The sequence below is a fragment of the Meleagris gallopavo genome, chromosome 11 (assembly GCF_905368555.1).
Source record: "Meleagris gallopavo chromosome 11, MGAL_WU_HG_1.1, whole genome shotgun sequence".
NCBI classification, from domain to species: Eukaryota; Metazoa; Chordata; class Aves; order Galliformes; family Phasianidae; genus Meleagris; species Meleagris gallopavo.
In genome coordinates this window covers 1,427,065-1,441,219 of record NC_139414.1, presented here as the reverse complement: position 1 = coordinate 1,441,219, position 14,155 = coordinate 1,427,065, and the positions used below count along the sequence as shown (strand labels likewise).

The window sequence follows — 14,155 nt, the reverse complement described above, 5'->3', positions numbered from 1 at the left end:
ATCTTTCTTCTGTCTCTCTGTGTGCCAAGAGCTCTGTGCATGCAGAGGTTGGGTGTGCACTGGTTCTCAGCCAGGCCGGTCGCTGAAAGTTGTTATTGATGTTCAGAGTAGATGGCTTCCTGCAATGAAAATAAAGAGCAGGTTTTTTTAATGTGCAAAATCAACCTTATTTTAATTACAGCAGCCCTGGTTGCCACTGTGGTTTAAATGTAATTAGCTTTAATATGCTCTCTGGGTATAGAAGGTCCGTTTCCTTCTCCATCCTGTTCCATTGCCTCTACTTTACCACAGAACTAGTGGGACTGTGGATTCTAAAAGGAGCGAGCTGAGCTGGGAACTGAACTCAGTTAAGTATTTATTTTATCTGATATATTAACTCTAAGTAATTTTCCACAGGAAGGAGTAAAAAAAAACCCAAGGCTTCAAAACCAAGGTAAATATTTCTCTTAAGTCCAGGGTGCTATTTCCAAATACTCTTTTAGGTTTTCCTTTTTCCCAGCCTCTCCAGATCTATTATGCACTTACATGAGCTATAGTAGTTTGTGTGGCTTTTTTTTCCTTGTTATTTATTTAGTTAATTTTTAATTTATTTTTAATGTAGCATACACTTACTTTGAAACTTCAGCTCAGCTAATAACTCAATGATTCTACCCAAGTGCCCGGTATCCATACTGTGCCTATTAGGGTAATGTAAGCTTTTTTACTACCTCTTTGTCTTCTGTAAGGATTGCCAAAATATATTTATGTTGAAATGCCCCAGAGGTTTATTTCTCTCTGGCATGATTCTCAAGTGTTCTCATGTGGCAGCAAACAGGGAGACAGAGATCTGGCAGCTCAGAGGCACAGAAAGCTTGTTTGATCTGCCGTGACCCATTAACAAAGATTTAAAAGTAGTGTAAGAAGAACTGCGCAGAAATGGTGGTGTTCCAAGAATGAAAAGGGCAAAAGTAGAGAAAAATGAAAAACTGATAAGAAATGACCTTACTATATTGGAGCCCACGTCTGAGGTCAGTGCCGTATGTTCTGTCCCTCTCTCAGCAGCAAACTGTGCTGCAGATGGGCTGGATGTGCAAAGGGCATTCTGGGCAACATGATGTGCTTGTAGCAAGCCTTGTAGACAGTTCAGTCTGAGTCTTCAGCCCTGAATCTCGAAAGGGCTTGTGCTCCATGCGAGGGGAGGAAGAAGACTTGAGAGATACCTTAACACGCCATTTAGACAGCCAGCACAAATGCTGGTGCCTGACATTCTAAAGCAGTCCATTTGGGATAATTTACTTTAAATCACATGTTACAGCACTGGAAGCCCTGATGCATAGGTTTCCCTTTCAGAAGTCTGGTGGTGTTAGAACTTAATGTGTAGAAACTTATGCTCAGTCACTTCATACCGTGTTCCAGAGTAGGGCACTCCCTCTTACACCTATCTTGCATCCAAATAAACAAAAACAAAAAGCTGCTCTTGAGCTTTTTCTTTTTAAAGGTGTGATAGAAATCTGACCCAGCAAAGCAGCAGTAACAAAAACTGGGAAAGGACAAGGTTAAAGATATTCTCTGCTGTGCCTCATTATGTGAGCCTTGCAATGGAGCTTGTAATTGCATGAGCGCACAGTCAATCCCTAGTGTGGTAAAGCTGATACAATTTAATATAAGCACTTAAACATAGCTTCATTCCTGAAATCTTGCACTTCTGTTGCTTTAATTACAACAATTACAGAGCTGTTAGGGAAAAAACGTCAGCTTTCCAGGAGAAGGCAACATCAAACACATATCTGGTGTGCCCTGCTCAGCAAATTTCTGCTTCTGAGAACACTCCCAAGTGATCTGTCCTAGTCCTTTGCAGGACTTAGATCTAATGTAGCACAGAACTTCATGCAGACCACCCTCCGAGGTAACGAGATGCAGAGCATTTCAAGTTGAGAACACACAAACAACCTCCAAAAAGTGAGGGAAACTAATTAAAACCAAAAGTAGCCACTCACCACGTGTTTGCAATTGAGACTACAAGTGGGGATGAATATTTCAAGCTCATATTCTGGTCAGGGATGCAGAATGTGGCTGTGAGAGCGGCAGCTGTGGAGCAGAGCAGGGAATTGCCCCTTGCTGGCCTGGAGAAGTAGCATGGAAACTAGTTGGCTGAGGAGAGCTTTCTTCTGGAGAGTTGAGGTAGGATCAGTCGATCCTCGATAGAGTCATAGAATTGCGCAGGTGGGAAAAGATCTTAAAGATCATCAAGTCCAACCACAGCCTAACCATACTACCCTAGCTCTAACAATGCAACTCTTTGCTCATGGGGTGGTAGAAGAAGAATATATGCTGTAAAAATGGATTTCTTTAGGCCCACCATGACTTGCATGAGCATGGCCCTGAGCTAGCCAGCTCAGTTCTCTGATTCAGTTCTCAGTTTCCTAACTGCTGATTAAGGGCAGAAAGGAACCACATCCATTACCATACTGTGCTGAAGACCGCTGTTGTCCAGTGTGTGGATCCAGCAGCAACTGGGAATCCAAGGAGGTTTTCCAGCAGAACACTTCCTTGTGAAAGATGGCGTTCAGGGGAAGGTGGTAGCTCTAGCTCTGGGTTTTTCTACCAGCCTGACTTCTCACAGGCAGCTTATACGAGGGCCGAAGTAATCTGTGGATTCCAACCAGCATGTGGAGGCTGCAACCTGCATGCAGTCAATTTTGCGTGCATTGTACTGAATTTTGTAGCCAATCAGTCTGCTTCTCAATCTCTGTCTGCAGTTGTTCACAGCAAGTCCTATGAGCTAGTACAGTTAACGTCCAGAACATCTATGAAAACCGTGAAGGACCTGGCTATCAGCATGAATCCTTTGCATTTTTAAGTGATCTCCATCCTAAAACAACAACAACAGCAACAAAAGACCATTTCTTACTGTACTTTCTTTTTTTTCTTTCTGTATTTTGATCAGTATTTATTTGTGTGTACTCTCTCTGTGATGACTGCTTAGTTTCCTTAACAGCATCCTGGAGGAACCTGATTCCCCCTGTCTTACAGACTCATTCAGGGAATTTCAGTACATTTGGAGCTTGATTGTTCTTTATGAAGCTATCTTTATTTTTTTCCCCAAATGTTCCATTTGTTCATTTATCACAAGTCGATTTCTTTACTGTAATTTCTATTTATTTGCCTTGGGGAGTCATTGGGAGTCTACAGTTCCCTGGGTTCTCTGGATATCACATCACTGCTTCCAGCACCAGGGTGATTCAAGAGGCAGAATATCACAGCTGGGGCTGAGCCATTTCATCCTTCGGTTCTTCCAGAACTCCTGCACTAATATCCTCTTGTCTGATGATTTGTTGGTGTTCCTTTCTCTATCTGCCTTACGACCTCTCTTACTCACAATTCAATCTCAGAAAGATCCTGAGCCCCCCTAAACAAGGTTCTGGTCTGGGAACTTCTGGTGCTCGCAGCTGTTCCATCATATGTCTGCCATTGACAGGTAAGCAATCACGGCCTTGGTCAATACTTGCAGGTTTAATATTGGATGCTTCTGCTGTTCCCTGGGGAGAGGTAAGTGATGTAATGGAACTGACAATCATTTGAGTGAGCTGCTCCTCTCTGACCTAGATTTGGTCCCAGTCCTATACAGATGCTGCATTATGTAAACAGAGCACGCACACATCTCTCTCTGGGTATAAGAGATGCAAGCATAAAACCTCGTGTGAACAGATGCTGAGAATATACAATTCAGCCTTTGATAACCTCCCGTTACTATTAACCTATGGCAGCTGAGATCATATATTAGTAATACTTGGCCATAATTTTAAGTGACTCAAAAAAATACCCCCCAATTAAATCACTTCATGGAGCAGGTAGAGATTTGATTTACAGCTCTGCTGCTTTCATAATGGGTTATTCCATTGGGGCAAGAAATGTATTGCATCTCCTTGAATTTTTAATGTGTGAATAGTTTGTAAATAATTGATAAAGCCTGTCCTTTATTGTTGATTTGTTGTTTTTTTCCTATTTTTTTTTTCCCACCATTGAAGGAAATAACATTAGTCAGAAGTTTGAAGTTTAAGTCGTCGTCTCTTCCCAAGGTTCAGGGGAAATGAAAACAAACAGGTAGTTTCCTTGCAGGAGAGAAAGGATTCCCTGAACACTGTGACAGGACCAATTGCTGGACCTTGGCCTTATGGGGAAGGAAAACATTGCCCATTAGGAATCGAATTTGCTGTTATGGCTACAGAAGACAACTTTGTTGGAATGCTTGTAGCCCAGGAGGTAAGGAGTACAGCTCTAGCAACAAAATGATTCTTACCCTGCTCTGTGAGGGAATAGTACATTCTGACAGAAAACTGTACGCAGGTGCTAAAGAAGAGCATTTCATCCACAAGTACTTATATCAGCGCTTCTTGGGGCAAAACTAAGGCATCTCCACAGGAGGGAAAATTGGGAGCAGCAATGAGCTTTGTTGGCTTTGCTGACCCATTACAAGCAAAAACAGTTCCTGAGTTGTCCAGAACGAGCTGGGCTGGATGGAATCCAATTAGATGATCTAGGTGTAGCTGAATGCAACTGCTAATGAGATTGGGAGAGTGTTTGTTAAAAGCTGTCTGGCCAGTCTTGTCCTTGAAATGAAAGGAATTTGGGTTATGCTTAGTCCAAATGATATTTGTTCTCAGATTCTTATACTGTGTGCTCTTGTATTGCATTTTCACAGAACTCCACAAATTTTATTCTTTGTATTAAGTTGTTTGGGATCCGTGCGTGTTAGTGGTACTATGTTTTTCTGTTTGTTTTTAATATATTAAGCCTCAGTAATACTCTCTTGTATCTAGTTTGCTGGGCGCTCATCAACCTCATCAACAGACAGTCCCCAAAGTGTGCTCTTACTGCATGCTTTGTTTGACACTTGCTCTCATCAGCATTTAAAAATCTGATATGGTGGTAATTAAACCCTGGGTGCTCTTCAGCTTTTTGGTGGCTTAATTACACCCTGTGCTTTACATGAAACCCAGTTTTGAGTATCAACACCTGTGCTGACTGCTCATAAGCTGTAAAACCAAGGGCAAGCCATTCTCACCTTCAGGCATTTTCCCTTTTCTCTTGTAGATATCAAGGAAAATTGTACCTTAATTCTTTGTGCGTTGAGTTTTTCTTTGGCTACCATGCTGACACACATTGATTGAGCAGAACAGAAAATCTCCAACGAGACACTTTGAAGCCATGCAATTCTTGAGTCACAATGGAGATTCTCCCCAGTCACCTGTGAACGGCCTTTCTGCTAGTGGGGCATTTGATCCTGATTTTGAATGGCTTTATCCATATGTTTAATAACATTGGACGGTTTGAATACACGCACTTTTCAGTCCTGCCAGTTGATCTTGTTCCTGGCTAGTTTTCACTTGGACGTGTACAACATCAGGCAGAAAGCAAAGATGGCAAGATTCGTCTCCACTGAAAGCTGGTTGTGGTCTGGGGCCAGACCCAGCCTTGCCTTGGGCAGATATAATTTCCTTAGGCATCTCTGAATGTGGAGGCTAGTGATGTGTAATACAAAGTGTGCGGGAGACTGATACAGTGCCTCCTACCCATCATTCAGAGCTTTGTAAGAGCAGTTTTGCCTTTGAAAGTGGTGTAATTAGCCAAAACAGCAAACGGCAAGTTGGCACTGTAAGCACAAAGTGCTTGACAGTGCAAGTAAGCAATTAAGGGTTAGCTGCATTGCAGATGAATCAGCCTTTTTTCACTGTGCATGGTTTTTACGGAACGAAATGCTTCCCTTGGGTGAGAGTGAGTGAAGGGCCTTAATACTTTTATCACTGAGGAATTCATTACCTTGGGCAACGGGGTGAGGGAAGTCAGAAAGCACCAGGAGTACCTGGAGTCTCACTCTGAGCAGAGAACACAGCCAGAAATTTGATTTTACTGGCACAGTTGGTAAGCTTTGAGTTAAACCGGTGTTAATAAGGTATGGTTTTCCCTATGGCTGCTTTCATTTAATCCCATGTCTGCAGTTCTCTGTGATGTTGGTTTTTTTTTGATTCTCAGGTACATGCACACCATGCTGTCTTTTATGCAGCAATATTCATTTGCATCCTGGTTCTGTGAAATGAGCTGTCCCTGCTCTCTCACTGCCCTCCCCACCCATCAGAAGTGCCTGGCCTCAGCTGAGCACAGCACAGCTTCTCCTTCAGAGTTTGGGAAAAAAGAGTACTTTCTGGGGAGAGAGGTTTGTGTGAGTTACGAAGGTTTTGGTAAAAGGAAAGCTTCTTGCAGTTCTACTCACATTCTCTTGATTTCATAAGTATCTAAGCTGTATAAATTCTAAGGAAAGGCTTTTGGCTCTCAATTCTTAAGTATTTTTTTCTTTTAAAAAAATGTAGGAGACAGGTTCTGATCCCAGTTTTGCATCCTCTTCTATAGACATACCAACCAAATTAAGTGCAGAGGGTTTTGTTGCAACCAGGATTGATTCTCCACCTGAAGGCAGCATGAATGTAAGAGGATAGCTCAGCCCGAGATGAGCATTTCTCTTATATGGCTCTTTTATAACTGAAGTTATCTTCAGCATTGATGTGCTACTTCAGAGTATGATGACTCCTGGCTCAGTGGGACTTAGTGTTTTTAATGAAGCGTATCGGTTGCGTTACTCACTTAACTGAAGCTGAGGTCTTGTTATTTCAGGTGCTTCCCATGCAGTAACTGTTGGACAGTGATGGAGGCAACAGAAATAGGGCAGGGCTGGGGACAAAGGTATTGTTCCTGTGGTTTGGGGTGACCTCTGGAGCAGGTAGGGGACCATACAGGGGCCACGGGCAATGAGCTGCCCTAATCTTGTCCCTAGATGCCATGAACAGGGCTAAATATGGAGATTTGAGAGTTATTTGGTAATTGGTTGTTATTTGTATCTGTTCCTTCATTCAGCCCGCTCCGTCCTAGGCTGGCCACCGATCTACTCAGCAGTGTAGTGCAGGTCACTTCTCTCTGACCCCCGTTTCCCTTTGTGCCTTTTTATCCTCTCCCCAGAAAAACTGAAGCAGTGTGCCTCCAGGCAATGTTTGGTGATAAAAGGCAAACGTTATTGTAACAAAATCTTGCAATCATCCTGCTAGTTAGGATGCTGTTAGTATCATGGTACTCGCTCTGTTAGGTATTATAGATGAGATTAAAGAAAGTGCTGTCCTTGACAATTTAAATCCTGAACAAATCAGTGAGCAATATCTGCATTATAAATGCTGGACCAGAACACACATCAATCTGCTAACAGTGAAAGAGGAGGAAACCCCCTATGTCTAAGGGGGGTGGGGGGGAATCAGGTTCTGTTATACATCTAGCTGCTACCAGAATAGCATTGCCACTTCAATCTTATTCAAATGATGTTTTTAGCTCAAGGTATCATCTCCTTGCAGAGGCTGTAATCATTCTTATGGCCTCCTTGACCCCAGAAGCTAATAAAAAGGTCTGGGGAGGGATGTCTTCTGTCATTTGTTCCACTTAAAATGAAAAATTGGTAAGTTAAGGGTGACTTTGATGCAGTCCTATGTATTTATACAGAATTTACAAAGACCCGTGTCCCTGAAGGCAGCAGGACACAAGAAAGCTCACTTAAAAGCTGTCAGCTTTGGCTTTTCCTATGGCCATGTTGCTGATCCATGCTCTATGTGTATGCCTTTTTCTTTTCTGTCCTTTCAGTGCCTATTTTTTCTTTTCCTATTTTTTGGTCATTTCCACTGATCAGTGCCTTCTTCCCTGGAAGCGCTGCCTGACATCTTTGGAAATATCTCTGTAGAAAAGTTAGCTCTTTTTGTTAGGAATAACAGTCTCCTGGCTTTATATTACTCTTTCTTCTAGGCTGTTGAATGCATCGGTGGGGTCTGTATCAGCCCAGAAGAGAAGTGTTTGTTTGCCCTGCATTAGAGTCAGAACCCCACAGGTGCCAGGACTTTGCTGTTAGGAATTTAATATGCAGAGCAGTGAGGGCCTCACCCTGAAATCTTATGCAGGCATCAAGGAAAAGGAGGTGATGGACGTTTATAAAGGAGATTGCCTATGGCAGCGTGGCAGGAAGGCGGGATTTATTCTACCTTAAAATGGGAGAGATGTAGTTGTGGCTGTTCCTCCCAGGTGGTCAGGCATTTCCCCTGCAGGTCAAGGAATTGCAGTATCTAGACTCTGAGCTGGATGAGGAACAGGGCTTCTGGTTGTGTGGCTTTGGAAGGAGACTGATAGGTGCTGGGGGATGAGTGACCTCGTTGTGAATGCTTGCTCATTCGCATGTCAGCCATCCAGCTTTCCTTCTGAAGCACTGAGCTCCTTTACTTGGCTTTAAGAGAAGTTCTGGCTACAGAACATTTTGGAAGATCAAGCCACAGGTGTCTGTGTTTGTGTGCTCAGATGGATCTGTGCTCCTACCAGGCACTCAGTTCATGAGTTGCAGCAGCAGTAGCTACAAGCAGTGCTATGGTCATGCTGCTTACAGCAGAGCTGGGCTCAGAGCTCACTGTAGCTCTCTGTCCTTCTCCATTGTCACTTCAGTGCAGAAATGCACTCCTGCAAGCTGTGAAGTGCCATTAATTCTTCAGGAAACCTCACCTGACACTTTTTCATGAAAGCTGTGTGAGAAATCAAGAGCATCCCTTCAAGCTTCTCATAAGTACATGCAGCAATGAAAGAGACTTCTGTATTGCACTCAACTGTGCCACAGACAGGGATGCCATATCCTGTTGCTTTGCTCGAGAGAAGCATTTGTGTGCTGGAGCAGGGGTGAATTTAGTGGTAGGAGGAAGAAGCTGGCTGCTATCTCCTGTGGCCACACCACAGTGCCTGGCATGATGCACAGCGGGGCAGCAACAGGGCGCCGTGTCACTGCTGGCTACGGTCCCATCTGACCCAAGGATATCTCATTCAGTCTCTGCAGCCAGGTGTTTGGGCTTCTTATTCTCATCATTCACAGTTCTAGGCCTGAGTGATGGCTCTGGACACACCCTGATGTTTCCATATACCGATGTGCCTGAAATAGCTCTGTGACTGGAGATAAAACGAATACTGGATGTTGCACTAAAGCCTTATATTCCTTCCATTGCTATTTATTTTCAGGCATGTTGCTGATCGCAGGATACATCTCAGATCTGAGATAAAAAAGAATAATTTTCCTTTGCTAGCAGAATTCAGTTATTTTAGTGTGAAGTACAAGCTAGGAGCTGAGGCCTGTTTTGAGCTAAACAAGGTCAGTGCAGCTAAACTATACTGAATGTGAGCCAGCTCCTGAAAAGTTGAGGAAATCAGAAAATCTGCAGATTCTATTAATGTGAACTGCTCTGGATGCTTTTGGAATACAAAATCAGCAAGAACAAAAAAGTATTTTGGGGAACTGATGTGCTGGTGCAGTGCAAAATCACAAACAGCCAAGAACAAGCAAAGATTATTCAGGTAATGGTCTCAACTGAGAATAGCTTATCAGGCCAATTAGCCATTATAATGTAGCTGCCTTATGACTAATTTGAGCAGTTTGTGGTAGGTGATGATTATCTTATGGCACTTGCGTGAGCAGAGCAAGCAAAGACATGGGCTGCAGTTTTGTAGAGAAATGTCTTGCTGGAAACTTGTCTACAGTGGTCAGCTTTCAAAATGGGGATGGCTGCATTAGATATTTCTGAGTGTCCTTTCTGTGGAGCCTGGGGGGTCACTGGGGAGGGGTGCAGGAGTTGCTTGCTAGGAAGGACCCTTCAGAGGAGAGCAGAAGGAGATGGGAGATGGGAATGCAGTTACCTCTGCAGTGCCTCTGGTGTGGATTTCTTCCCTGGTGGAAACAGTTGGAGTGACTGCACCTAGGTTTTATCTGGGACTGGAACACTGAAGAGGGTATGTAGGGTCCTGCAGCCAACTCCTGATGAAGCCTGCTTTGAGTGCAATGTCACTGAGCTCCAGTCCAGGTCTGAGCGGGGCTGGAGCCAAGAGCCTGGCTGCTCCAATTCATCTGCTGAGTTACATCTCTTCAGATTAATTTGAAATTTTGGGTGTAGGAACTCCTTCCCAAAAGGATTGCTAATGATGGACAACAGCAGAGATTGAATGTGCCAGAAAGGAAGAAGGGGCAGGAGGAAACACCAGCCCCCTGCGATCAAAGGTGTGAAAAGAAGCTTTTAGGAGAAATTAAGTGCTGAGTAAAAATGAACTCCTGTGTTCAGAGGGGCTTGCTGACACAAACAGTGACCTCAGTTCATTGGTTCTGGTTGCACATTGTGCACTATACCAGACTTCCAAGCAATGCCTGCCTGTAGCTTAGGAAGTCAAATATCTTCCTTTTCCTATAGGAGTTGTCATTTTCTCCATAGAAATTGTAGGCTGCAATTTAAGGGTTTGACAGTAAGAGGGTGACTATAATTATATTGAATATAATTGAGGAAGAGATGATCACAAAAAAATGAAGAGGAGAGCATTACGAGAGATGGCTGAAAACAATAGGGCATGTCCTACTGCTTATTCTTATTGTCATTTTTAATGTGCTGCTGCTTAATGACAGAGGTGAGCAGAGTCCTGCTGCCCACGATGGGGAAAGCTAAGTTCATAATGATGGTTTGTGGCTCAGTGAGTGCATGTTGCACCTAATGAGCAAAGGTGTCAGCAGTGTACATTTGGGACAGGGAAATATTGGAAGCACTATTGCTGCATAGTGAATGGGTAATGGCAGCAATCAGAAGAATAGAGAAGGAACCAAGAACTGCCTCCCTTACAGTGATGAAAGAGTATCTGCCATGCTGGTTTGGATACTAGGAAAGAGCATGATGTCTAGGAATATTTTAAGAAGAACTCTGAATTCTTGAAGAATGGAAATGTAGTGAAGCAAAGCATTGGTAGGTAGAGGGATTTCTAGAGACAAAGGTCTGAAATTGATGCTGGCATCAGCTGGTAAGAAAAATATAGATGGCAGCCTGCAAGGGAAAAGTCCACCTCAGGTTTCTTATCCACAACTGTTTCTTCTGTTTGTGCATTATTTTTTGTATGAATAGATGGAAATTGATGTGTGAAATAGCCTGAGTGGTCTTTATAAAGAGATGGGGGAAAGAGTTCTCATACTTAAGCCTGGATGCTTCTGTCTTTATCTGCTCATTGTTTAAATTGCCTAATTGCTCTGTTTTTGTTTATGTAGTCTAACTTCCTGTTACAATACAGAGATTTTAATTCAGCATTAGAAGATTATTTAAAGATTGTTTTTATGTTTGTATTATTTGGTGCTTTAAAAAGTACTTCACAGCCAAAACCTTAAAGCTTCCAGCTGAAGAATGTAAAGCAAGTTACGATCTGTTAATTAGAAAAGAGAAAGAAATCGTTAAGCTAGTTAACACTTGCTGTGCTTGCTGTTGTGTGCTCTTTGCAGGACCTCTGCACTTGGTGCCTTCTTACAGCCCTGCTTGCAATATCAGGCTGAAGGGATGCTCTGCACTGCCCCAGTACCAGTGACTGTTGCATGGAGTCTTTGACCCAAAATAACTTTGGGGGTCTGTGTTGGCTGTTTGCTGTGTCAGGCTGTCAGATGGTAATAAGTTCTGTTGACCATGAATGCTTCTATGAACTGTTTGCTGTATTTGAAACAATACTCAGCTGGCATCCTTGCTAATGCTAAACTGACATGGATACAAGGCGAAAAGCAACGGGCAAGAGAAGGCAGGCAGGCAGTGTAGTATTTCATGAATAAGCTGAAGAAAACATGGAATTTTATATCTGTTGGCTATGCAACTGATGGTGTACCTGAGTTTTGTCAAACCTGATTCCTTTTTTGTTCCACACATTTTGCTCACCATTCCAGACCACATGTATCTGCAAAAACTGTTCCACTACAACATCACCCCATGACTGCTTGTCCTCTGGGCAATGCCAGGCTGGCAAAGGGAGGAAGACCTGTGTGCTATCAACAGCTGTGAGGCTGGAGCAAGGGGGGTGATGTTGAAGCACGTGCCTGCCCCGTGCCCTCAGCACATCTGGCGTTTGTTGCCAAAGGCCTGGAACAACAGGGTCCTCTGTAGAGCAGCTGAGCTGACCACTTCAAGGCCAGGTTGGATGTGGCTCTGAGCAGCCTGGTCTAGGGGTTGGCAACCCTGCACATAGCAGGGGATTTGCAACTTGATGATCATTGTGGTTCTTTTGAACTCAGGCCATTGTGATTCTATGATTCACTTGTCGTGGGGCTCCATCTCAGGCTGGTTCCTCCAGTGGCGTGTTCACTTGTGTTCCTGTTGAAGATGTGAGTGTCTGTAGCAGCCCATGAGTACAGTGCAGAGAAAGAGAGCACATTATGATGCTTCTGACCATCTGTGAGGTCTTCCGTTTCCTGTTCTTACTGGCACTGGGCTCTCCAGGCTTTGAGTGAGAGGCTGAGGGGCTCAAGTGTCTCATCTCCAATATATTTCTGCAAAATGGAAGGGAAGAATCATCGAATCACTGAATGGTTTGGGTTGGAAAGGATCTCAAAGAAACTCTCATCTAGTTCCTACCTGCTGCCACAGGCAGGGTTGCCACCTGCTAAATCAGACACTGGCTCAGGCTGCCAAGGGTGCCATCCAGCCTGGGGATGGGGCACCCACACCGCTCTGGGCAGCAGTGCCAAGGCCTCACTGCTCTCTAAGAATTTCCATCTAACATCTAACCTAAATCTCCCTTCTTTTAGTTTAAAACCATTCCCACTTTTCCTATCACTATCAGCCCATGTAAACAGTCAATTTCCCTTCTGTTCATACGCTCTCATTAGGCCACAATGCGGTCTCCTTGGATCCACCTCTTCTGCAGGCTGAACAAGCCCAGCTTCCTCAGCCTGTCTCCAAAGCAGAGGCACTCCAGCCCTCTGAGCACCTTCTTGGCCTCCTCCGGGTCTGCTCCAACAGCTTTGCATCTGTCTCGCTCTGATTTATAGGAGGGAGATGAGGTTCTTTTAATATTATATACCTGGCGTGAGATTAAGAAACAACAGTTCAAATGTTGGTCCAACCAGTTTATTATAAATCTTAATTAGGGAGATGGGGAAAGGGAGGACGGACATTATTATGAATTAGGGTAATGGGGAAGGGAAGGAGGGCGATAGAAAAGAAGAAGCAAGGAGTCTTTGTAGGCAGCAAGAGGAAGATAGTCATCACCATGGATCCAGCGTGGTTCATAGTTCAGTCATTGATCTTCAGGAGCGGTGGGTTGTCAGGCATTGTTGTTCTGTTGACAACGACGACGCCGGCCACCACGACTATGGCGATGATGGCCCCTTTTCAATGCTTTCAAAGTGGTCAAGTCAGCTTGTATAGGGCTGCTGAATCACACCCTGAACCTCTGATTGATCACCTGAGGCGAGCAATGAGTCAGCCGTGGGAGCACAGGTGAAGGCAAATCACCTGTGCTGCAGAAAGGGGTGGAGCCTGGCTGCACCTCTCCTAGACCCATTTAAGAGCTGACTGAGAGCAGGGAAGGATCTCTCTGGAGATCTGCTCCATCAGAGTTCATCTCGCGAGCCCAGGACAGGGTGAGTGACTTTCTCTCATTACTCCAATATAAATTACATTAGCCAAGCTCTCCTGGACACACGTACACACACACACGTACACACACACACACGTACACACACACACACGTACACACACACACACGTACACACACACACGTACACACACACACGTACACACACACACGTACACACACACACGTACACACACACACGTACACACACACACGTACCATCTGTATATCCATTGACCATATACTATCTGTGTATCCATTGATTATACACAGCTATCTTTGGAGTGGCAGCTTCTGGCTCTGGGATCTCCGCAGGGAACTCCTTTGCTCCTATCTTCCTGGCCTTGCCAGTAGATAAGAGGGAGCAGGGAGATGCCCACTTGTATCTTGCCTTCACAGGATACAATGGTATTACCCCCCAGTCTCCCATAGCAAACAGGAGTTATTTGGTCACAGGCTAGATCTTCCGCCAGTAAACTGTCCTTGAGCACTATCTTCCGAAGGCAAACAGCCACACGGTGATGTTGATTGCCACATGGCAACACCCATCACTCCTCTTCTAGATAAGTCAGTCTTATCACAAGAAATACCTCAGGCAGCAAGCTTTGAGCCAAAAAACAAAGAAGGATTCTCACCGCATCCCAGGGCTGGGAGCACTACTCCAGATGGGGCTCCATGAGTACAAAGGAAGTTCCCA

The 14,155-nt window shown here is 44.2% G+C and overlaps 1 long non-coding RNA gene across 1 annotated transcript in view; it reads left to right on the top strand.

Annotated features, from left to right (window-relative positions):
* Positions 1-621: 621 nt before the first annotated feature.
* The window catches only part of LOC104912620 (uncharacterized), a 237,174-nt gene continuing 223,640 nt past the window's right edge, over positions 622-14,155 (top strand). Inside the window, exon 1 of the long non-coding RNA XR_014885426.1 lies at positions 622-4,242. This is a non-coding gene — a long non-coding RNA (uncharacterized LOC104912620). The remainder of the gene's footprint in view (positions 4,243-14,155) is intronic.